The sequence below is a fragment of the Muntiacus reevesi genome, chromosome 4, assembly GCF_963930625.1.
Source record: "Muntiacus reevesi chromosome 4, mMunRee1.1, whole genome shotgun sequence".
NCBI lineage: Eukaryota > Metazoa > Chordata > Mammalia > Artiodactyla > Cervidae > Muntiacus > Muntiacus reevesi.
The window spans coordinates 157,032,366-157,056,658 of NC_089252.1; the positions used below are offsets into that span (position 1 = coordinate 157,032,366).

The following is a 24,293-nucleotide window of genomic DNA, read 5'->3' on the forward strand; positions in this document are numbered from 1 at the left end:
GTTTTCCAGTTTTCACAATCAATAGTCAGACAAAAAATAAAAGATAATTATAATTGCAAGCCATAATGGGAGCATGATTAACCTAAAAATACAAAATAATTACATACAGTTTGGGGGGGAGGGGTCCAAGCAGAGTGATGTGGTAAGTGGAAGTGCATACATGCGCATGTTTTCATTTGCCTAGCCAGTCTATGTCTTTTGGTTGGTGCATTTAATCCGTTTATATTTAAGGCAGTTATCCATATGTATGATCCTATTACCATTTTCTTAACTGTTTTGGGTTTATTTTCTGTAGGTCTTTTCCTGCCTAATGAAGTTCCTTTAGCATGTGTGGTAAAGCTGGTTTGGTGGTGCTGAGTTCTCTTAACTTTTGCTTGTTGGGAAAGCTTTTGATTTCTCTATCAAAAAATATCTCCTTGGTTGTAGGTTTTTCCCTTTCATCACTTTAAATATATTGTGCCATTCTCTTCAGCTTATAACCTTGCAGAAGTTCCTTTGTATGTTATTTGTCATCTTCCCTTGTTGCTTTTAATATTTTATCTTTGTCTTTAATTTTTGTCAATTTGATTACTATGTGTTCCTCCTTGGGTTTATCTGTCTGGGACTCTGTGTTTCCTGGACTTGACTGACTATTTCCTTTCCCATGTTAGGAAAGTTTTCAACTGTTATTTCTTCAAATAATTTCTCAGGTCCCTTCTCTCTCTTCTACTTCTGGGACCCCCTATAATGCAAATCTTGGTGCATTTAATGGTGTCCCAGAAGTATCTTTGGCTTCTTTTTTTTTCATTCTTTTTTCTATTTTTGTTCTACAGCAGTAATTTCCACATTCTATCCTCCAGATCATTTATCCATTCTTCTGCCTCAGTTATTCTTCTAATGATTCCTTCTTGTATGTTATTTATCTGTGTTCACTTGTTCTTTAGTTCTTCTAGGTCTTTGGTAAACACCTCTTGCATTTTCTTCATTGTTTTTCCGACCTCCTGGATCATCTTCACTATCATTATTCTGAACTGCTTTTCTGAAAGGCCGCCTCTCTCCACTTCATTTAGTTGTTTTTCTGGCGTTTGGTCTTGTCCCTTCATCTGGGACATAACTCTCTGCTTTTTCATCCTGTTTAACTTTCTGCGATGTGGCTTTTGTTCTAACCACTGTGGGAGTGGTGTGGTTCTTCTTGCTTCTCTGTATGCCCTCTGATGGATGAGGCTAAGGGGCTTGTGTAAGCTTCCTGAAGGGAGGGACTGGCATTGGGAAAAACTGGGTCCTGCTCGGGTGTGCAGGGCCTTGCTCACAGTAAAGCTTTAATCCAATCATCTGCTGATGGGTGGGTTGTTTGGCCGGAGGTGACCCAGCCTTGGGGGCTACAGGCTCTGTGGTAGGGTTAACGGTGGCCTCCAGGAGGGCTAGCACAAAGGGAGTCCTTCCAGGACTGCCACTGCTGGTCGCTTTGTTGCTGGGTGACCCCCTGCTGACAGACGCTTCCACAGGAGACCCTCCCACACAACTAGGTTTATTTTGATTCATTCTCCTATGGGGTCACTGCTCCTTTCCTCTGGGTTTTGGTGTGAGCAAGATTTTGTTTGTGTCCTCCAAGACCAGAGTCTCTGCCTATTCCAGTCCTATAATCAAATCCTGCTGGCCTTCAAGGATAAATTCCCTGGGGATTTCCAGTCCGTTCACCAAATCCCCAGGCTGGGAAGCTTGATGTGAGTTTCAGAAGCATCACAACCGTGGGAGAACTTCTTTGGTACTATTGCTCTCCAGTTTGTGGGTCACCACCTGGTGGGTATGTGATTTGATTTTATTGTGACTGCACCCCTCCTACCATCTCACTGCAGCCTCTTCTTTGTCTTTGGATATGGGGTGTCTTTTTTTGTGGTGGATTCTAATGTTCTCCTGTTGATTGTTGAACAGGTAGTTGCAATTTTGGTGTTCTCACAGGAGGATATGAGCACATGTCCTTCTCCTCTGCCATCTTAAACCAGAAGTCTAAAGTGTAAGAAATTTTCTAACAGCTTATGCACTGGAATCTAAATGTAAAATGAATAGGTGGAGCAATATAACTTTATTTTCTATATTATTCACCAAAATTCCAATTCTCACAATTAAATTTTGGCTGCTGGTACTGTCATCACATTCTCAGATTCATTTGTTCAGATTCATTCTAAATGAGAGAAGTATTTTGAAGAATATCATTTCCACTTTTCTTTCTTAAAGCATATTTTAAGCACATTTCTTCTAGAACACCTTTTTTGAAAGTACATTTTACTGAATCCCTATTTGATTTTTCAAGACTGCTCATGCTTCTACTTTTATTTCTGACTACTCTTTGAAACTAGAATTAATAGCATAGACACTTACTTTATGCCAGGGACTGTGTATAATAAGCATTTTACTTATGTTAAATAATCTTCAAGATAACCCTTCCTTGTAGGTGATGTGATTTCTATTTTAAGAAAATAAGAAAACCAGATATGAATTAGGCCTTGTCTGACACCAAATAATCTTTTGCTTTCAAGAACTTTACTATAATTTTGTCTTATTTTAATGTTAACTCTGTTACGTGTTGCTGTACTATTTTGTAAATGTTCGTTCACAAAGGTGCATGTTCAGTAATCCTAAGGAAAAGACAAATTCTGAAGGGAGATCATTATGAGTCCTTTTTGTCTGTTTGCCACGTCTTGTCTCAAGTGAATGCTCATGTTAGTATTTAGTTTTGAATAAATAGTTATGACCAAGTCCAAAAAACTTTTTTAATTAAAAAAGAAACTACAGGAATCATCAAATAGGGAAAAACTACTAGCTTTCCATGAAACCATTTTTATTCAGCAAACTCAGACACTCAAACACCAAGAAGAGATGCTTCCCTAAAGAACAAAAAATTGGTAAAATGATGAGAACATCTTATGCTTTCAGTTTGAAAAATGCTTTAATATACATTATATACTTTAATTCTCACAACACACTTACATAGGGAAAGTTATATAACCATTTTAAGATAAAAATTCTGGGACTCAGATATGTAAACTGACTTGTTTAGTAATTAGTGGGGTTCAGATTCCAAGCTAAGTAGGAATTTAATTTAAGTTGGAATTTAGTTTAATTCCAGACCTCAGACTACTCAAGGCTCAACAGTTTGTCCGTTTAAAAATTTTCATTACAGCCAAACTGCCATCCAGAGAAATCACTACTAACTTAAAGGCAGTCTAGTCTAATGGTTAAAAGTGTTGAATAGAGAGGTACTTACAAACTGTGAGATCTCGGTATATGTCACTAAAACATGTTCTATTAGGTAGATAGCATCACTGACTCAACGGACTTGAATTTGAGCAAACTCTGGGAGGACATAGGAGCCTGGCATGTTACAGTCCATGAGGTCACAAAGAGTCAGATACAACTTAGCAACTGAAGAAGACAACATGTCCCTCAGTTCAACTCTAAAGTGAAAATGATAATACGACACTTACCTACAGGGTTTTTATGAGAATTAAATGTGTTGATATATAAAATACTTCCTAGTAAAATACTAGAAAGAGAGTTTGGTACATTGTAAGAAGTCCGTAAGAGCACCAAACCTTTGCTGGTACTGGATATTCCACCAGAATATCATTATTAGCAACAAACTGAAGGATAAAAAATGCTATTGACTTACTGTTTTACTTTGTATTTTCCTAATTATTAGTAAGGGTATCTTCTTGACTGTGTGTTTTTTTGTTGCTGTTGTTTTGTTTTTTTACTTGTTTTTTGGTATTATCTCCTCTGATGGGTCAGTTCATATCCTTTGATCACTTTATAAATTTTCTGGGTGTTTTTATAATGATTTATAGGAGTTTCATAACAACCTGGATATGAATCCTTGTAATATAGAGCAGCATTTTCCCTTAGTTTTTATTTATCTTTTGAATTTGTTCAAGTTGTCTTTCCGTTCTAGTTTAAAATTTTTATGTACTCAAGTTTGTCAAGATTTTTCTTTATGGCTTTTATGTCACATGTTTTACTTTTCATCTAATATCTATATACTTTTGGTTTTTATATGTGAATATTTAATACCCTAGAAGTTTAATTTTCTGTATAGAATGAGAAAATGGGTCTCCCTTTTTCTTCCCATAGGAATAGGAATCTTCACATGAATAATCTGGAATTTGGTCATCTGTCCATGTTTGAGCACTTGCACTTCACATCCCCTCAAATTTGCCTCTTACCTATACTGTGGCCTCTTAAAAATTAACTAGATAATCTGATTAATTCTTTCTCAATCTTAGTTTTCTGCCCCGCATATGGAAGCTACCATGGGGCAGTACATGGACATTCAGATAAGTACCATTGAGAGGCAGTGTGAGATGGAAGAGTGGTAATCCAGTAGGTAAGCAGGTCACTTTCCTATGAAAGTGGCTTAGCTGCCATAACAAAATTCCATGGACAGAGAGACTGAAGCAACAGCAATTTATTTCTCACATTTCTGAAGGCTGCAAAGTCCAAAATCAATGTGCTGGCTGAGTTATGTGCCTGGTGAGAACCCTTTCTGGCTGTCTATGGCTGCCTTCTTGCTGCTTGCTTATAGGATCTCTTCTTTGTGCACACTGGAAAAGAGGTCACTTTCTGGTGCCTCTTTCTAAAAGTCACTAGCTACAATATTTTGGCCACCTGATGCAAATAGCTGACTCATTTGAAAAGACCCTGATACTGGCAAAGATTGAGGGCAGGAGAAGAAGGGGATGACAGGATGAAATGGTTGGATGGCATCACCTGCTCAATGGACAATTTGGGTAGACTCCGGGAGTTGGTGATGGACAGGGAGGCCTGGCGTGCTGTGGTTCATGGGGTCGCAGAGTCGGACACGACTGAGCAACTGAAGTGACTGAGCTGAACCTCATCACGGGGATCCCCACTCTGTGAGCTCATGTAAACCCTAGCATCTCCTAAAGCCCCATCTCTGAATACTGACACAATGGGGTCTAGGACTTTGGTATATAAACTGGAGGGGGACACAATATTCATTCTGTAACAGTCACGATTCCTGGGCATTAGGTCATATTTTCATCCTAAATGACCTTCAGGGCTGGGCTGACCATAGATGGTGTCATCATCTGCCACTCTGAGGTTTGTTGTTTAGTCGCTAAGTAGTGTCTGGCCACTCTGAGGTTAGCCCACAATAAGGCAGAAGCTGTGCCACTTCAGTGTGTTCAGTGGTTGGCCCAATGCAGGCAGGAGCAGCCCAGTGTATTAGGGCGTACCACTTGCCTACCCTTTCTAGAAAAAATGATACGTAGAATAGTGCCAATTATGGCTGAGATGACAAGGAGCCTTATAGTCATTGTCATTCAAAGTTATCAACTGGATTCTTCTCTCAAAGCCTATGTCCTTCAGCATCTGATGCACGCTGGATACCACAACTCTGGTGATGGCAGCAAGGACTTCATGCACATGGTCTTGGTACTTCTGTCCTGGCCTCAGCCTCACCTTAGGCTTGGAGTTTCACATGGGAAGTTCAGAGCCTGGACTTGGAGAAACAAGACATTTTAAAAGCTTTCCACCCACGAGGAAAAAACCAAACAAAATAATTTGGTATTTAGATTAACTAAGAAATTTAAATTATTTTAAATAATCAGATAAGGTTATTATGTGTTACCAAATAAAAGCATCAAATATGTATTAATGAGGGGTATAAGAAAATATGAGAAGCAACAAAAATTACTAATGCACGGTGGTACACATGTGAGTGCCTTTTTTGCTATGAAAACTCATAACATTTTATTTATATTTAGCATTTGCTTCTGAGTCCAAACTCTCAGCTCAGAATATGAGAGATATCTGCCATAATAAAACTTCCCACATCTTTTTTTGTATGCTATCTTGAGCTGTCTTTCAAATTAAAAAATAGCAGGATCAAAATAAAAACCTTGGGCACATCTGTATATCCTGGACGTGCGCTACAACTTAATTGGTATACCTGTGCTCCACAAATAGCAGCTTTTCCTTAACTAAAATTTGTGTTAGTTAATGTTTGGGCTTGAAGAAAGTGGTGTTCATTTATCCTTTTATTGAGTAAATATTTCTTGAACATCTACCTCGTGCTATTGCACCATGGTAGATATTGGATGCAAAGGAGTGAATAAGACATATGCTTTGCTGGAAATTACAGTCAAGTGGAAGAATACTGGAGTGGGTATCCGTTCCCTTCTCCAGGGTCTCTTCCCAACTCCGGGATTGAACTTGGGTTTCCTGAATTGCAAGCAGATTCTTTACTGTTTGAGGAACCAGGGAAGCCCCAAGTAGAGTTTTCAGTTAAATGATAAGGAACAGAATATATCAAGAGGATAAAGATTTGATAGAGAACAAGTAATATGGATGTGATCAGGGTGGAAGTTTGAATAGGAGGCTTAAATTGTTAAGAGGATAGAGAACTCTAAAAATGGCAGGGAAATCTCAGGTATGGAGATAACAAATAATGTGTCTTAGAAGCATACATATAAAACTATTCTTTGATCTTAGTTTATTTATGCATAATTTTAGCTGATTGATTTATTTATATGCCTGCATCAGGGTTTACTTGCAGAATGAGGAATCTTTGTGGCATCATTTGACTCTTCTGTTCTGGTGCACAGACTCTCTCTAGTTGTGGCATGCAGGCTTAGTTGCTCCGAAGCATGTGGGATCTTAGTTCCCTGACCAGGGATAGAACCCTCGTCTCCTGTATTGCAAAGCAGATTCTTAACTGGACAATGAGGAAAATCCCCCAGATTGTTCTTTGATCCTAATTTGGAAACCACAATATTTTGTGGAATCTTTATCAGGTTCATAGAAATAGTAAAAAACGATTATTTGGGGAAGTATTCTTTTAGAAAAATGCATGTGTATATAGCACATTACACTATTAATGTTTTGATTTGCTATGTTAATTTTTTTTAACTAAACACTCAAATATTTCCAAAATCTTAATGACATAAATTAATTTGAAGATAATTTGACAGCTGTTCTGGTGTTTCGACACTGATGTGTGGAATGAATTGCTTGGGGTTGATTTTGTAGATCTTTTTGCTTCTCTTGTATTTCTTGAGCTGGTCTGGTGGTACTGAATTCTGTTTACTTTTGCTTGTCTGAAAAGCTTTTTATTTCACCATCAATATTGAATAATATCCTTGTTGGGTACAATAATCTTGGTTGTAGATTTTCCCCTTTCAGAACTTTAAATATATTCTGCCTTTCCCTTCTGGTCTGCAGTTTCCGCTGAAAGATCAGCTGTTAAATGTATGGGGTTTCCCTTGTATGCTACTTGTTGCTTTTCCCTTGCTGCTTTTAATATTCTTTCTTTGCTTTATTAGTTTGATTAGTATGTGTCTTGGAGTGTTTCTCCTTGGGTTTATCCTGTATGGGACTCTTTGTGCCTCTTGGACTCGATTGACTATTCTCTTTTCCAAGTTGGGGAAATTTTCATCTATAATCTCTTCAAAAATTTTCTCATATCTTTTCTTTTTCTCTTCTTCTTCTGAGACCCCTATAATTTGAATGTTGGTGCATTTGATATTGTCCCAGAGGTCTCTGGGACTACCCTCAGTTCTTTTCATTCTTTTTACTTTATTCTGCTCTTCAGAAGTTATTTTCACCATTTTATCTTCCAGCTCACTGATTCGTTCTTCTGCTTCAGACATTGTGCTATTGATTCCTTCCAGAGTATTTTTGGAGAAGGCAGTGGTACCCCACTCCAGTCCTCTTGCCTGGAAAATCCCATGGACGGAGGAGCCTGGGGGGCTGCAGTCCATGGGATCGCGAAGAGTCAGACACAACTGAGGGACTTCACTTTCACTTTTCACTTTCGTGCATTGGAGAAGGAAATGGCAACCCACTCCACTATTCTTGCCTGGAGAATCCCAGGGACGGCAGATCCTGGTGGACTGCCTTCTATGGGGTCACATAGAGTCAGTCAGACACGACTGAAGTGACTTAGCAGCAGCAGAGTATTTTTAATTTCAGTAATTGTGTTGTTTGTCTCTGTTTGCTTATTCTTTAATTCTTCTAGGTCTTTGTCAATTGATTGTTGCATTTTCTCCATTTTGTTTTCAAGGCTTTAGATCATTTTTGCTATCATTATTCTGAATTCTTTCTCAGGTAATTTGCGTATATCCTCTTCATTTATTTGGACTTCTGTGTTTCCAATTTGTTCCTTCATTTGTGTAGTATTTCTCGGTCCTTTCATTATTTTTTTTAACTTACTGTGTTTGAGGTCTTCTTTTCCCAGGCTTCAAGGTTGAATTCTTACTTGCTTTCAATTTCTGGCCTCCTAATGTTGGTCCAGTGGTTTGTGCAAGCTTTTTGTGCAAGATTTGTGCTGAGTTTTTGTTTGTTTGTTTGTTTGTGTGTTTTTCTTCTGATGGTCAAGGCTGAGTGAGGTGGTAATCCTGTCTGCTGATGATGGGGTTTGTATTTTTGTTTTGTTTGTTGTTCAGTTGAGGCATCCTGCACAGGGTAATATTGGTGGTTGGGTGATGCTGGGTCTTGTAATCAAGTGATTTCCTTTGTGTGAGTTCTCACTATTTGATACTCCCTAGCTAGGGTTTGTTCTCTGGTAGTCTAGGGTCTTGGAGTCAGTGCTCCCACTCCAAAGGTTCAGGGCTTGATCTCTGGTTAGGAACGAAGATTCCACAAGTGGTTTGTTATGACATTAAGTGAGATTAAAACAAGTACCCAAAAATGAGAAACCAAAGATGAACCCCAGACAAATGGCAGTTACAAAATCAGGCAAACAATAATTAAAATAATGGAATATATACATATACATATATACCCATAAGCAAAGTCAAACAGTCCAACAAAAAGTACAGTGGATTGACCTGATGAACAAAGGAAATAAAAAATTATATTTACCAGTTAAGAATAAAACTAACTAAAGCACAAACTGGAAAACAAAACTAAAGTAAGGTGCCAATTGGGGGATAAATCAATGAAAACAAAACTAGCAAATATGTTGAGAGGAAAGGAAAGAAAGAAAAGAAAGCAAGAATAGATATGCAAAGTTAAACAGAGGTAGATGAAGAAGACTTATATACCATTAAAGATTAGCTGCAAGGGAAAAAGAAAAGGAAAGGTAAGCCAAGGAATAAATGTAGAAAAAACATAATAGGCTAAAAAATTAAAAATATAAAGAGAAAAGAAATAAAAAAGGAAGAAGAAAGGAAAAAAGGAAAAAGAAAGGGAAAACTCCACAGAACTGCAAAAGCCCAAAATACAGGCAGAGGTTTATAACAACAATAAAAAGTGTGACCAAATATACACATATACATAAACACCCATAAGCAAAATCAAAGCAGTCCAACAAAAATAAAGTACAATAGATTGACCTGGCTAACAAAGGATACCAAAAGTTACATCCACCAGTTAAGAACAAAACTAACTAAAGCACAAACTAGAAAACAAAATTAAAGCAAGGTGCCAGTTGGGGGATAAAGCAATGAAAATAAAACTAACAAATATGTTGAGAGGAGAGGAGAGGAGAGAAAGAAAAGAAAGAATAGATATGCAAAGTTAAATAGAGGTAGATAAAGAAGATTTATATACATTAAAGATTAGTTGCAAGGGGAAAAAAGAATAGTAGGAAAAGCAAACAAAGGAATAAATGTAGAAAAAATAATAATAGATTTAAAAAATTAAAATTAAAAAGAGAGAGAGAGAGAAAAGGAAAACTCCACAGTACTGCAAAAGCTCAGTGTAGAGGTAGAGGTTTATGACAATACAAAATGTGAGTGGGAAAAAAAAAAGCTCGAAAGCTTAATTAGATTTCATAGTGCCAATAAAATCGACAACTACAACGTGGGTTGGGGGGGAAGAAAACATAAGAATAATAAATATATTTCTTGAGTCACTGCTGTCAGAGAGCTTTCCCTCACTGAAAGTCACAGTCCACCTCACCTCCCTACGATGCCCTCCGACACTGTGCGGATCTCTGGACCTGCTGTGGGGGCAGCACAGATTCTAATCTGGTCCTACTCCTATCTGTTCTTGCCTCCAATGTCCACAGCTATCAGAACTAGTGTGTTTTCTTTTGTGGGACCTCTTAATGTCCTTTTATATAGTCCATAGACCCAGAATCTGCCTAGTTGATCGTGTGGATTTAATCTGCAGCTTGTACATCTGGTGGCAAGGTTTTGGGTCTTCTTCCTTAGCCACACTCCCCCTGGGTTTCAATTGTGGTTTTATTTCCACCTTTGCATGTGGGATTTGCACCTGAGGCTGCACTGGAGGACTTGGATTTGCCCCAGTGAGAGCCAGGTGTGGAGGTGGTAAAGTTGCTTGGGTCACAGGGCTTCTGGCAGCACCAGGTACTCAGGGGGGTTGGCGATTAGGGCAGCAGAAAATATAGCACTCTAGAAGGGTGTGGCAACCAGTATTGGCCACTACACTCCAGTATTCTTGCCTGGAGAGCCCCCCGACAGAGAAGCCTGGCAGGCCACACTCTACAGGGTCCTGTAGAGTTGAATATGACGGAAGCAACCCTGCACATATAGACACAAGATTTTTTTTTTTTTTTTTTTTTTGCCTGTGGCAGCTCTGCCCCAGTGAGAGTTGAGCATGAAGGTGGTGTGGCTGCTTGGCTTGTGGGGACCCTGGCAGCGCAAAGTGTGCGGGGACACGGACCGCCTCTGCCCCAGGCGTTATGGCCCTATCTAAGTCTTTTTCCCAAGCCTCTTGTATCTGGCGATCAGACGCCTCTTTGGCCAGTCTTTGCAGCTCTGCCCACTCAGGCGGAGCTCCCTTAGAAGGTTCCCTTGCCCGGGTCCTTCTCTGTAGATTTGCGCGTCAGGCACAGAGAGGCCCCCCACCGCCCCCGCCTGGGGTCCTTCTCTGTAGACTGGCGCGTCAGGCACTTAATGGGGCACCCTGGGTGGGGTCCTACTCTAGTTCCGCGCATCAGTTACTTAAAGGAGCATCCTTGGTTGTGTCCTACCCTGTGGTTCAGCGCATCAGGAGTTGACGGGCCAGCCTCTCTATTGTTCAGCTGCCCATGCTGGTGTGTGGGGAGAGAGAGGATATGGTGATGATTACACCCCCTACGTGTGACTCAGCAGTATTATCTTGTGTCCATGGCTCCCCGGCTTTCCTCCACAGGCGTTTCACACCACTGTCTCCTCCCTCACATCCCCTCAATCTGTCTCTCCGGAGTCAACAGCAGCCCTCGCCCTGGGATTGCTCTACAATCCCTAAATTCCAGCTCCTCGCTGCTGCAACTTCCAGAGGATTGCATCCCTGTTTGGGGTATATATGGCTGCAGCAAGGACTGTCTGATTCTCATTCCATTGAGGCTTACACAGATCACCTGTTTCACTCCCAGGCTTAAATGTTTCTCCTCTGACTCAGACAATTGCCCCAATGTGAGGATCGGACCCCTGCTTCTGTTACCCAACCCACTGAGGGCAGGCCCAGTCCTACTAATACTCCTGTTTCCCCCCTAGTTCCTTCATCCTACTGAGTTTTGCGTGGTTCTATATATTTGTTTCCACTTTTCAGTTACTCCTGTCCATTCTCAGCTGGTGTTCTGTATGCACTTCTGTGTCTGAAGGTGTATTCCTGACGTATCCATGGAGCAAGATGTACTCCATGTCCACCGACTCCTCTGCCACCTTGCTCTCCCTAACTTATTTTAAAATGAGTATTTCCAGTATGTAATAATGTTGATACTCTGGTTTGATAATTACGGGATATTTATCAGTTCAGTCGCTCAGTCATGTCCAACTCTTTGCAACCCCATGGACTGCAGCACGCCAGGCTTCTCTGTCTATCACCAACTCCCAGAGTTTACTTAAACTCATGTCCATTGAGTCAGTGATGCCATCCAACCATCTCATCCTCTGTCGTCCCCTTCTCCTCCTTCTTCTCCCCCTGATCTACAGGGATATTTATATATGTTATTGTACTAGTGGAGCTGAACATAAGGGAACTCTTTGTTCTACTTTTGCAACTCTTTTTAGGCCTAAAATTATTTTAAAATGAAAAACTATCAATGAAACACACATTCATGTGTGTGTGTGTGTGTGTGTGTGTGCGCGCACGCGCGTGCGTGTATGTTTGTATCTCCAGAATCTGACCAGGTTTCATTCCCTTTACTGGTACTGGTCAGATCATCTCCTGCTTAGATTACAGCGATAGCTGCCTAAACATCTCCCACATTCTATTGCTAGCTCTCTCAGTTTATTTTCAACCCACTGTTCATAGTGACTCTATTAGAACATAGTGAGTTATGTCATCGCTTAGCTCAGTGTGATCCAAATGCATTCTATCCCACTCCTTGATTTCAGTGGCCTACAAGATGTACCTTGCATGACAATTTGATGACACTTTGGCCTTTTCTACCTTGTACTATCACCATCCTCCACTTCCGTGATCACATTTCCCATTCTTCTTCCTGGCTCCAGTCATATTGGCCACTTTGCTCCTTAAACAAACATCAGATGTGTTTTCACTCGCAGGTCTTTGCACTTACCGTTCCCTCTACCACGGATGTTATTCTAGTTTCCTCATGTCTCATCCTTTCGCTTCTTTTCAGGTCTTTACTCAATGTCATCCTCTTATTGAGATTCTGCCTGATTATTTTCCTTAAAATACAAAACATTACCATCACCCATGCATTCTGTATATTCCTTTTTTTTTTTTTGTATTGCATTAATCATCATTAAACATGTATTATATTGTGTTTATATTGCTTATTGTCTTTCTTTCTCCTAAAAATGCAAGCTGCATGAAGGCAAAACTTTTTGCGCATTTTGTTTTCTGTTATATTCCCAGTTCTTAAAACTGGTTTACACACTATACATAATCAAAACATAGTTATTGAATAAATGGTTGCATGAATGGGTAGTAATCACCATACAGATTGAATTTAAGCAGTGGAATAAAGTATAAAAAGGAAAGAGAAAAGGGCCCTGGACCAAGACTTGTGAGTTTCAAACCTTACAAATTGGGAAGTGAAGGCCTGCAAAGAAGTCCAAAATACAGTCACCTGAATTACTGGTTTAAGTGGCAAGTATCTCAGGAATAAAAGAGCACAGTCAACTATTAATTGCTATTTGGAATTCAAGAACAATGAAGGAGGACTTTTAATCATCTATGAGCATTTACTAAGAATCAAATATGTGTTGTTTGGAGATATAGTGAGCTTACAATCTAGTGGAAGAAACACTGTTAAAAAGATAAATTCAAAGAAAATTAATAACTTTAATAATGCCCATGTACAATGTGAATATATAAAAGGGGTCTCTTTGATCTAATTTAAGTATGAGGGTATAAAGAAGAGCCTCAGAACACTTTCAAGATTGGGCAGAATTTGGCCAAAGACATAAGGGTTAAAATGGAGATAAGTTAATGAAAGTAGTTTTAAATATGATGTCACTTAAGCACTAAAACACTTTTTGAATTGATTTAATGACTTATAAGTAGAAATAAAATTTAGTTCAAATTCTTTTTTATCTTCATTACAAACTCCTCAAGGGAATAACTGCCCTCTTGCCTTACTATCAACAATCCTTAGTTCCCTGGACACCTAGCTCTCCATTTCCCTGTCCTTCTAAAGCTACCCTCTATGTTTACAACTAGCTGTGTGGATCTGACAGATCCATTGATTGTTCCTCTGTTCTCTTTCCCTTTATATCTCCATTGCGTTTATGCTTGTATTCTACCCATCATTTGACATTGTCTCTACCTTTATTTTTGTCATATTTCTTCATCCTGAATCTTCTACTATTCACTTTTTCTTTCTGCTTTCTTCTACCAGATGAGCTCTCTCTTCCTTCCACCCAATTATTAATAACACTGCAATTATTATCTCAGCTACCTAGGATGAAACAAAAGCTCAAATATTAAGTCCAGACGAGAAAAATTTAAACATAAAACATTTTCTTTGTCCTTTGGCCTTTCCCTGTCTTTTAATGTGCATTGTGATTCTGTATTATGTGTTAACCAGACCTCGCCAATGGCAGAAAAACCTTCTCAACCATAAAGATCAATTTTTCTACTTCTGGTGCCAGCCATGTAATTCCTTAGAAGGTGATGTTCCTTTCTCAATCTTATAAAGGTAGGAGCCCGGCCGGCCACCCCATGGACACAGCATGACCTAGTCCAGGAATAGAACATTGAGTGTCCCATCAACGAAATTCTTCCCTGATTTGAGAATGAGCATTCTTAGTGCCTTGGGACAAATTGCTCGTGAGATGTCTCCTAAAGTTTGATCAAAATTAAGATAAAAAAGGAGGGGAACGTAAAATAAAGAATGTTGCCCACCATCCAGTTCTACAAGAATCCAGTCACTAGCCACTGCAGTTGCTGACCTATAATAAATCTGGAAAGGAATTCAGAGTGAAGATCAGGATGAGACACTCTGTGCTCTGTGAAAAATGACAGAACTGACCCTCAGATAGATATTTTCCAGAGAAAATTTGTGATCGTGCCTCTTCCCACTATTTAGAAAAGCACTAAAACCAATAACTAACATGAATTTTCCTTTCAAATAACAGTGACCTTCTACTAAGATATGTGCTTGATTGCCCATTCAGTTCAGTTCAGTTCAGTCGCTCAGTCATGTCTGACTCTTTGTGACTCCATGATTGCACATATTCCCTTCACAAAAATCGCATATACACTGGTCTCTGCTTTACCTCTTCTGAACAATTCTTAGAGCTCTCTGTGAGACTGTCTCCTGAGTTATAATACTGAGGTTGGCTTAAATAAAATTTTCCATTTCTTTCTAAGACTATTAATTTTTCATAGGCACCTGCATTTAGTGATATTTTCAAACTACTTTATAAATTCACAGTATTTGATTGAAGGACTCTCTTGTTCAGGCGCTCAGTCGTGTTCGACTCTGTGACCCCATGGACTGCAGCATGCCAGGTTTCCCTGTCCTTCCCTGTCTCCTAGAGTTTGCTCAAACTCATGTCCATTAGGTCAGTGATGCCATCCAACCATCTCATCCTCTGCATCCCCTTCTCCTCTTTCCTTCAATCTTTCCCAGCATCAGGGTCTTTTCCAATGAGTCGGCTCTTTGCATCAGGTGGCCAAAGTATTGGAGCTTCAACTTCAGCATCAGTCCTTTCAATGAATATTTGGGGTGGATTTCCTTTAGGATTCACTGGATTGATCTCCTTGGTATCCAAGGGACTGTCAAGAATCTTCTCCAGCACCATAGTTTGAAAGCATCAGTTCTTCGGTGCTCAGCCTTTTTATTGTCCAGCTCTCACATCCGTACATGACTACTGGAAAATTGGCATATCTCCCTTGTTCTCTCCAGTTGATGCATCTTTTTGGTGGTCTCTTTATCCAGTCTTTTTCTTGCTTATGCTTGATGTTTAATATCAAATTCCCTTTTATCCCTCAATATTGCTAATTCCTATTAATTCTTCTCTAAGGATGTCTTTCAATTCTAAGTCCTACTTCTGCATTTTCACCAAAGTTTATTAAGATGCCTAGTTTAGGCCATTACCATATCATAATTTATTTAGTACGACATGGTTCCTGAGTGAGCCTCCCAAATTCATCTCCCAGACTTGGATCAGACTCATAATGCTTTTTAAAATTTTATTTGACATATTTTAAAATACTGCATCTGTCTTATCAGTGCAGTCAGTTCAGTTGCTCAGTCATGTCTGACTCTTTGCAACCACATGGACTGCAGCACACCAGGCTTCCCTGTCCATCACCAACTCTCTGAGCTTGCGCAAACTCATGTACATTGAGTTGGTGATGCCATCCAACCATCTCCTCCTCTGTCATCTCCTTCTCCTCCTGCCTTTCAATCTTTCCCAACATCAGGGTCTTTTCTGCTGAGCCAGCTCTTCTCATCAGGTGGCCAAACTACTGGAGTTTCAGCTTCAGCATCAGTCCTCCCAATGAATATTCAGGGCTGATCTTTAGGATTGACTGGTTTGGTCTCCTTGCAGTCCAAGGGACTCTCAAGAGTCTTTTCCAACACCACAGTTCAAAAGCATCAATTCTTCTGTGCTCAGCTTTCTTTATAGTCTGACTCTCACATCCATACATGACTACTGGATAAACCACAGCTGTGAATAGATGAACCTTTGTCAGCAAAGTAATGTCTCTGCTTTTTAACATGCTGTCTAGGTTTCTCGTAGCTTTTCTTTCAAAGACCAAGCATCTGTTAATTTTATGGCTGCAGTCACCATCTGCAGTGATTTTGGAGCCCAAGAAAATAAAGCCTGTTACTTTCCATTGTTTCTCCTTCTATTTGCCATGAAGTGATGGGACCAGATGCCATGATCTTAGTTTTTTGGGTGCTGAGTTTTAAGCCAGCTTTTTCACTCTTCTCTTCACTTTCATCAAGAGGTTCTTTAGTTCCTCTTTGCTCTCTGCCATAAGGGTGGTGTCATCTGCATATCTGAGGTTATTGATATTTCTCCTAGCAATCTTGATTCCAACTTGTGCTTTGTCCAGCCTGGCATTTCACATGCTGTACTCTGCATATAAGTTAAATAAGCAGGGTGACAATAAATTATATTAATAAGTATATAATTATATTAAATCTTGTCATACAAATTTAAATGTCTTATATTCTACTTTCGTCAGTCTAAACTCCTCTGCTTTCCAGATCCTACCCATGTTATTTCTCTTTGATATTGAAACACACCTTTTTATGGTGTATGCATAAGCAAATGTATTTAGGGGCTGCCATTAACTTGCTGCTAATTTACTGTCCATTGACATCTTACTGTGTACATAGCTCTGTTGCCAATGTCAGAAGTAGAAAGAAGTCCTTTAAATTCTTATTTTTGGCTAAAAAGAAAGTTTAACAACAATTTTCCTAATAGAAATAATTTTTCCCTTTTGCACTTCTGCAAAAATTGAAGAGGTGGCTTGAGATCATAAAATAAATACAAATGTCACCAGCTTCTCCTGTCTGGGAGGCTTTTCTTGGCAGAGTCTACTGTGAAATAACTGACCAAATCAAGGAAGTAAAAACAGAGTTGATATTAATTTAGGAAAAGTTTCTTGACATTTAACTTGTGTGTTTTCCCTTAAAAAGCACTGATTCTACCAAATGGATACTTTTATTGAGATAAATCTAAGCATATGTTTTTTGCAAAAGTTGATAAAATATTTACCATATAGCTATAAATTATAATTAACTTTAACTTCATATTTTTAATTGCTTTAGGTCTTTTAAAAATAGATTAAGGACAAAAACCCAGAACTTCATTAATCATTTGGTTTCAGGGTATTCAGAACCATGAGAATTTGAAAAATACCCATGTAGAGGTAGCAAGAAAAGAAACTGTTTAGAAAAGAGAAAATAATCTACCAACAATAAATGCTGGAGAGGGTGTGTAGAAAGGGGAACCCTCCTGCATTGTTGGGAATGTAGATTGATACAGCCATTATGGAGAACAGTATTAGGGTTCCTTAAAAAAATGAAAATAGATTAATTAATTAAAAATAAATAAATAAACAAAAATAGGACTACCATATGACCCATGAAAATACCCTGAGAAAATGCTAATTTAAAAGACATACCACATCATAATGTTCATTGCAGCACTATTTACAATAACCAGTGCGTGGAAAAAATCTAAATGTCCACTGACAGATGAATGGATACAGAAGACGTGGTACCTATATACAATGGAATATTACTTAGCTATAAAAAGAACAGAACTGGGTCATTTGTAGAGATTGGATGGTTCTATAGTCTGTCATACGGTATGAAGTAAGTGAGAAAAACAAGTATCATATATTAATGCACGTATGTGGAATCTAGAAAAATGATACAGAACCTGTTTGCAGGGAAGAAGGAGAGATGCAATCATAGAGAATAAACCTGTGGACAAGGGGGAAGGTGGAGGGGATGAACTGGGAGATTTGGGATTGATGTACTGCCTGCCATGTGTAAAACAGAGCTAGTGGGAAGCTGCTGTATCGTGCAGGGAGTTCAGCTTGGTGCTCTGTGGCGACCTAGGTGGAGGGGATGAGAGTGGTGGAGGGAGATCCAAGAGGGAGGGAGTATATGAATACATATAGCTGATTCACTTCATTATACGGCAGAAACTAACACAACATGCAAAGCAACTGTACCCCAATAAAAATTAAATGAAGGCAGTAATTTCAATCAGCAGACATGGGGTTGGTGGTATCGATGAATAAGTAAAAAAGGATAGGCTAGTAAATAATGAAATGTTTACAATTAAAAAAACTAATAAAATTATCTTTCGGTGATTGAGTTCTGTATTTCCAAATTAAAAACACACATACACACACACACAAAGAATGAGGTTTTAGTGAATGATGATCCAAATGGCTTATCAAGTTCTGTCCTGCACAGTTAGAAAAAACACACTCCTCTTACTAGCTTGGCACAAGATGTTGGCTCAAGACCAGCATGACTTAATAGCTGTAATTTGCATTTGAATGCAATTAACTGGGCCAGTACTTTGGGGTAATCAAGTTGCATGCAATACACATATGCTGAAAACTCAACAAAAGTCCAAGCCCTGGAGAGACTGGAGAGAAGAGTCTGTATTCTTTGAATTTCTCTTAGATTTGGAATTCAGGTCCAAGACTTTAAAGGCAATTTTAGATTTCAAATTCTGATTTTAAGGGTAAGCAATGAAATATAACCTGTATCTGTTTATTCTTATTAAAGAGAAGTTTACCTACCTGCCATTTTTTTCTCTTAGAAGAAAAATTTCACTGTTTCTGAAAAGTGATTTTTGTTATTTTTAAATTTTCAAGCAAGATACAAAGAAAGAAAAAGAATCACTCAAACCTTTGTTTTCCACCCAGAAATAATTCTCACCAATATTTAAAATAAACATAAATTTAAAAAGTGTATACAGGTAAAAGTTTGATTTTTTAGTAATGTTATGAGTCACTAAAAATAAATTTACAAGATGTTAAACTGCTTTTATCATGAGAGAAACTACTATGATAAGTATTTAAGCTCTCCTTGTGTCACTTTCCAATAATATATTCTTCATATGCAAACACTTGTAGTTTAGGCTGAGATTTTCTAAGTCTCCAAAATAAAATGTATAATGAAGCCAAGAGTGAAGACCAAAGAGTCCAGAACAGAGAGTTAAGATGCTTGGATTTTTATTTAGCTCTGCTAGCAATTTACTGTGTAATATGTGTTTGTGTTGGAAACAGGCGGAACTGGTGTGGTGATGAATTCTCTCAGCAACTGTTTCCTTATCTGTAAAATGAAAGAGGTGAACTAGAATTGGAAAGTGTCGTCTGTTTCCAAAATCAATGGAACCTGGCTTACATTTTCTCGGCTCAGGGGCTCTGGTTTCCTTCCTGAGAGTTTGCATGCCACTTTTAATAGACACTATGATCAGGACACAGTCCCTCTGAGGACCATTACCCATGGGCAGCAGGTGATCTGCAGTGAAAACTTGTTCTGTACTGAAAGCGTACCATGTCTTTCTGGTAATCACTGATTTACACAAGGAAGCATTGGCTGCACTCTAGAATTTTCCACACACTCCACCCATTAGGAATTTATGATTTAGTTGAGGAGTTAAAAAGTAATGATAACAACAACAACAAAGACATATATGAAGTACAAAGGAGATCTGCAGGAAGAAAAATAATATACATCTGGTTCAGAGGAGGAGTGAAATCAGGAAAAGTCTGAAGAAGGAGGTAATTTTTGAGTTGGGCCTGACACATGGACAAGATTTTAATAGAGGCTTTTGGGGAGGCTTCTGTTTACTCATATGCAAAAGGAGTAATATGCAAAAAGTGATCATTGTACCCATCTACTAGAATCATTGAATCAAGTGAAATAATGCATGTCAGTCACTTAACACAATTGCACTAGCATGGTGGAAAAGCCCTATACATGCTTAGTATTGTTATTAATAGGGACAGTGTATAAAAAATCTAATCACTGAAGGAAAATTGATATTTCTGATTATGGTATTAAGGATTAGTCTTCTAAAGGGTTTTTTCAAAAAGATTTCTGAGGAGATACTTGTCTGGGCATGCTCTTCCAAAGCCAGCTGTTTGCACATAGACTTGTAATCAGTGGTATTTCTTTTAATCTTTCTGCTAGAAGCAAAAAGGAAGAAGCAAATAACTTTTAATAACTGATTAGAATGTGGAAACCAAAAAAAAAAAAAAAAAAAGAGTAGATAGTCTAGAAGGAACAAACTGGTGATGAGTGTTCTCATGCACGTTGTAGTTTTCTCTTGGATGTTTGTTTAGGGTGTGCTGGGCTTCCTTAACAGCTCAGCTGGTAAAGAATCTGCCTGCAGTGTAGGAGACCTGGGTTCAATCCCTGGGTCGGGAAGATCCTCTGGAGAGGTGAATGGCTAGCCACTCCAGTATTCTTGCCTGGAGAATTCCATGGACAGAGGAGCCTGGTGAGTTACAGGATACTGGAGTGGGTTGCCACGCCCTCCTCCAGGGGATCTTCCCGACCCATAGTCTCCTGCATCTCCTACATTGGCAGACAGATTCATCACCACTGCGCCATCTGGGAAAAGCGAAGGTACCTTTCGTCCAAATACACCTTAGGCGGGTGCAGCTAAAGCATCAGTACCTGCTTTGTAAAACAATTTGTATTTATAAATATATTTATATTGTATATTAAATATATGTGTAGCTCTTTTCATAGCTACCTTTATTGTGCACTTACTATGTTAGTGCTGTGATTAACATGTGATAAGCAAAGCTCTCAATCTACAAAACAACTTCATAAGGCCGAAAATACATACAAGAAGCATCTTGCCCAAAGTCACATAGTCACTCAGCTAACTATATGTCAGACACTGTTGTAGGAGCTACATAGACATTAGTGAATAAAACAGAAAAGATCTCTACCATCTTAGAGGAATTGTATAATTTATAATTCCACAAATGAGTTAAGTGCTTTTCAATCATATTTAAAAGTTGGCATTAAACAATACAAAGATGAATAGTAAATTTTGCCAATAATTAAAATTTTTAATTTTTCTTTATGAAGAATAACATTAAATACTAATTAAAAAAAAAAAAAAAAAGAAAAACCATGGCAAGTTGAGTGGGAAAACTCAGAAGAAGGGAGAAAGCTTTTATTTTTTACTAACATTAATAACATTATTACATCACTTTTATAAGACACTGCATTTTCACTTTGCACTGAACCATGCAAATCATGTGAGCTGGCCTTGTGGGAGCACTACTTTAGGCTGAATTATCAGGAGAGGTCCCTCTGAAGAGACTGCATTTAAGCTGATATCTAAAAGACCAAAAGAAGCCAACTATGGGAAGATTCAGAGAAAAAACACTTCAGGTAGAGGGATCAGTTAGCGCAAATGTCCTAAGGCAAAGAAACTGTTTTCAAGAAAAAGAAAAAAGGCTAATTTCACCAAAAAGTAGTTTTTAAAATTTGGAGTGGCAAAAGATAAACTTAGAGTTTGGAGAGGCCAGAGTGTGAAAAGCTTTGAATCTAGAAGAATTCATTCTATTTGTGTTAGTTAGCTATTGGAATGTTTCAGGCAGAGGAATAACGTAGATGACTGATGCTTTAAGAGATCATTTTTTTGCAGTGCGGATGCAATAGTGGACTCAGGGAGATCATTCTGAGTGGTCTATATCTGAAGAACTCCTCATCCTTCCAGATGGAATTTATCATACTTTTCTCATAATTTCTATTGTTGCACTTACAGCTTTTCAAATTTGTCTTTCTGAACTAAACTGTTAGACAGTCTTAATTCTCTCCATATAACTAGCGCCCAGCATCGTGTGCATATTGCAGTCACTTATTAAATATTTATTGAGTGAATAATTGGGAAAGGAATTTTTACTCTTACGGTAGAAGCTCTTTCCTTAGAATCTTCTTCAACTTAAGATAATTAATTAGAAGATTCAAAAGGAAAGAGGTTATAGCAGACATAAGGAATCTGAAGCAAATAAAAAATACATAGTTGATTTAAAAATGTTGAAATTTGGGAGAAAAATACTGACTCAATCACAACAGGAATTTGAATTTTTATGTTACCTCTTCCTGAATCCATAGGCAACATGTATCCAAAGACAGCTATTACTGGTATTAATATTTTCGCTGCAAGTTCCAAACTGATGCGGGCTTCCCTGATAGCTCAGTTGGTAAAGAATCTGCCTGCAATGCAGGAGACCCTGGTTGGATTCCTGGGTTGGGAAGATCTGCTGGAGAAGGGATAGGCTACCCCTTCAGTATTCTTGGGCTTCCCTTGGGCTTAACTGGTCAAGAATCTGCCTGCGAAGTGGGAGACCTGGGTTTGATCCCTGGGTTGAGGAGATCCCCTGGAGAAGCGAAAGGCTACCCACCACAGTATCCTGGCCTGGAGAATTCTATGGACTATAGTGACTTTCACTTTCACTTTTCCAAACTGATGGCCTGGAATTAAGGTTGGCCCCAGACCTATTTTGATTGATTTGCATAGTATGCAAATATAGTGCTGAGTTAGTTATTGATGTTTAAAACTAAGGAATTTTCACATAAAAGTCTTACTTTTCTCTATCTCGTGAGAAGTAACAAACATATCAGCAAACAAAAGGCTTGGCAGCATTGGGTCTGCATTCCAGTTGACCAGAGTCAAGAAGGACGGTTACATTTGTAAGAAGCCTATGTTCTCTATTTTAGCACAGTTCTTACTCTGCTTGCTCCACTTACTTAAATTACTTGTCTGGCTCCTGGTGACACTTGTGTTTGTGATATGAATGTACAATTGCTATTTTAAATGAGAATTTTTTTTTTAATGAAAAGGTTTTAAATTATACATTTGTTTTCAGTTTTCTTGCTGTATTTGTTTGGCTTTACTTGCCTACCTTGTAGCTTTTATCAATCAAAGAAGCAAGGTGGCCAGACCAGATCCACCCAAATGGGGACTGCCAGGGAAGGAGAAAATCGTGCTCTGATTTGTTGACAGACAAAACACAGAAGGAAAGGAGGCTCTCCAGAGGGCGCCCATTGGAGAGCTTTGCCACCAATTTGATCTGCACAAGATACTCACCATCTCTGCCCGCTTGACTTCCTACTTATATGTCTGTTAGGACTCAGAAGAGTATTGAGGTCAAGGGATGGAATAAATTTAAAGCTTCTGTTATTACATATCACACAGGCCTTCACTTAAGATCACTCAACACTTATTGTATGTCCCAGTGTGCGCCACTGCCCCGACCCATATCTCTGATATGGATGATTACCTGTGTCATTGCTGGTACTTGGGTCAGTGTCTTTATTTGGGTGGAACCATTTAATGTATGATACTGTTTCATATGAAGCCACACACACACACACACACACACACACACACACACACATATATGGGGCAACCCACAAAAGATACTCTGTGGCAAAGTTAATAAAGGCTGTTTCCATAAAGCTATCTAAAGGCATGGGGAAGAACAACAGCCACATGCAGAAATCACAGTGGGTCAATGTTGATATAATCACGGGATTGGGAGGTGCTTTTTGAAGGCCAGAAGGGAAAGAAAGTCGGCTGAGAAGGATGTCCTACACAGCAGGTCTTGGTGGATACACAGTTCTGGGGACTCCTGGCAGTACCAGGGTGCAGTTCATTGACCAGGGTAGAAAGGATTTCACAGAAAGGCATTCAAGGGTCTCAAGAGTCAATCATTACCACATCCCACAGGCGATGGACTGCAGAACAACCCCGCTGCCCAGAGGCAGTGGCCAAACCAGGGAGCTGGGTTTAGTCTGAATGCCTGACTCCTGGGAAGGACGGCGTTCAGAGGGGGCTGGGGATAAGGGTCAGAGTCCAGGCTGCAGAGAGCTGAGGGTGGAAACAAAGGCGAAGCAGAGCGGCAGCGGGCAGATTGCAAGCTTTGCTTTTAGAAGGCGCAGGCTGCAGCAGGGCGGGCGCTAGCCGCGGCGTTCTCACCGCCGGCCAGGGCGCCGGGCTCGTCACCCCGGGGCGTGGGCACCCGCGGCCGGCATCCCTCCCCCGTGCGCCTCCCGGCAGGCAGCGCCTGGCGGTGCCCACCGAGGGCAGGGCGGGGCGCGGGCCGGGCAGCGCTATAGGTGGGGCCGGCAGCCCGGCCGCCGCTGACGCAGTGCGGGCCGGCAGCGGGAGAGTCCAGGCGGGCGTGGAGGGTTCAGCCCGGCCGCCCGCAGGCCGCGTTCCCACCGGAGGGGGCAGGGCGCACTCACCCGGCCAGCAGCAGGCCGCCGGCGGCCTGCTGGCTCCGCCGCCACCGCCGAGCTCCCCATTCAGCGCGCCTCGTCTCCGCCCCAGTCCTGGGGGCCGAGCTGGGGAGAAGGGGCGGGCGCCCGCGAGCAGTGAATCACCGCCTCCGCCAGCCTCCGAGCCGCCGCC

At 39.8% G+C, this 24,293-nt stretch overlaps 1 long non-coding RNA gene across 2 annotated transcripts; it reads right to left on the reverse strand.

Moving 5' to 3' along the window:
• Positions 1-3,711: 3,711 nt before the first annotated feature.
• LOC136167214 (uncharacterized) lies at positions 3,712-24,257 on the reverse strand. Of its 2 annotated transcripts, none has more exons than XR_010663069.1 (3): positions 24,128-24,257; positions 12,470-12,581; positions 3,712-5,497 (listed from the first exon to the last, which is right to left on the reverse strand). It is a non-coding gene; the product is annotated as an uncharacterized lncRNA (long non-coding RNA). The 2 variants fall into 2 exon arrangements; XR_010663068.1 differs by having other exon boundaries at positions 3,712-5,492; positions 24,128-24,239.
• Between the last annotated feature and the right edge of the window lie 36 nt (positions 24,258-24,293).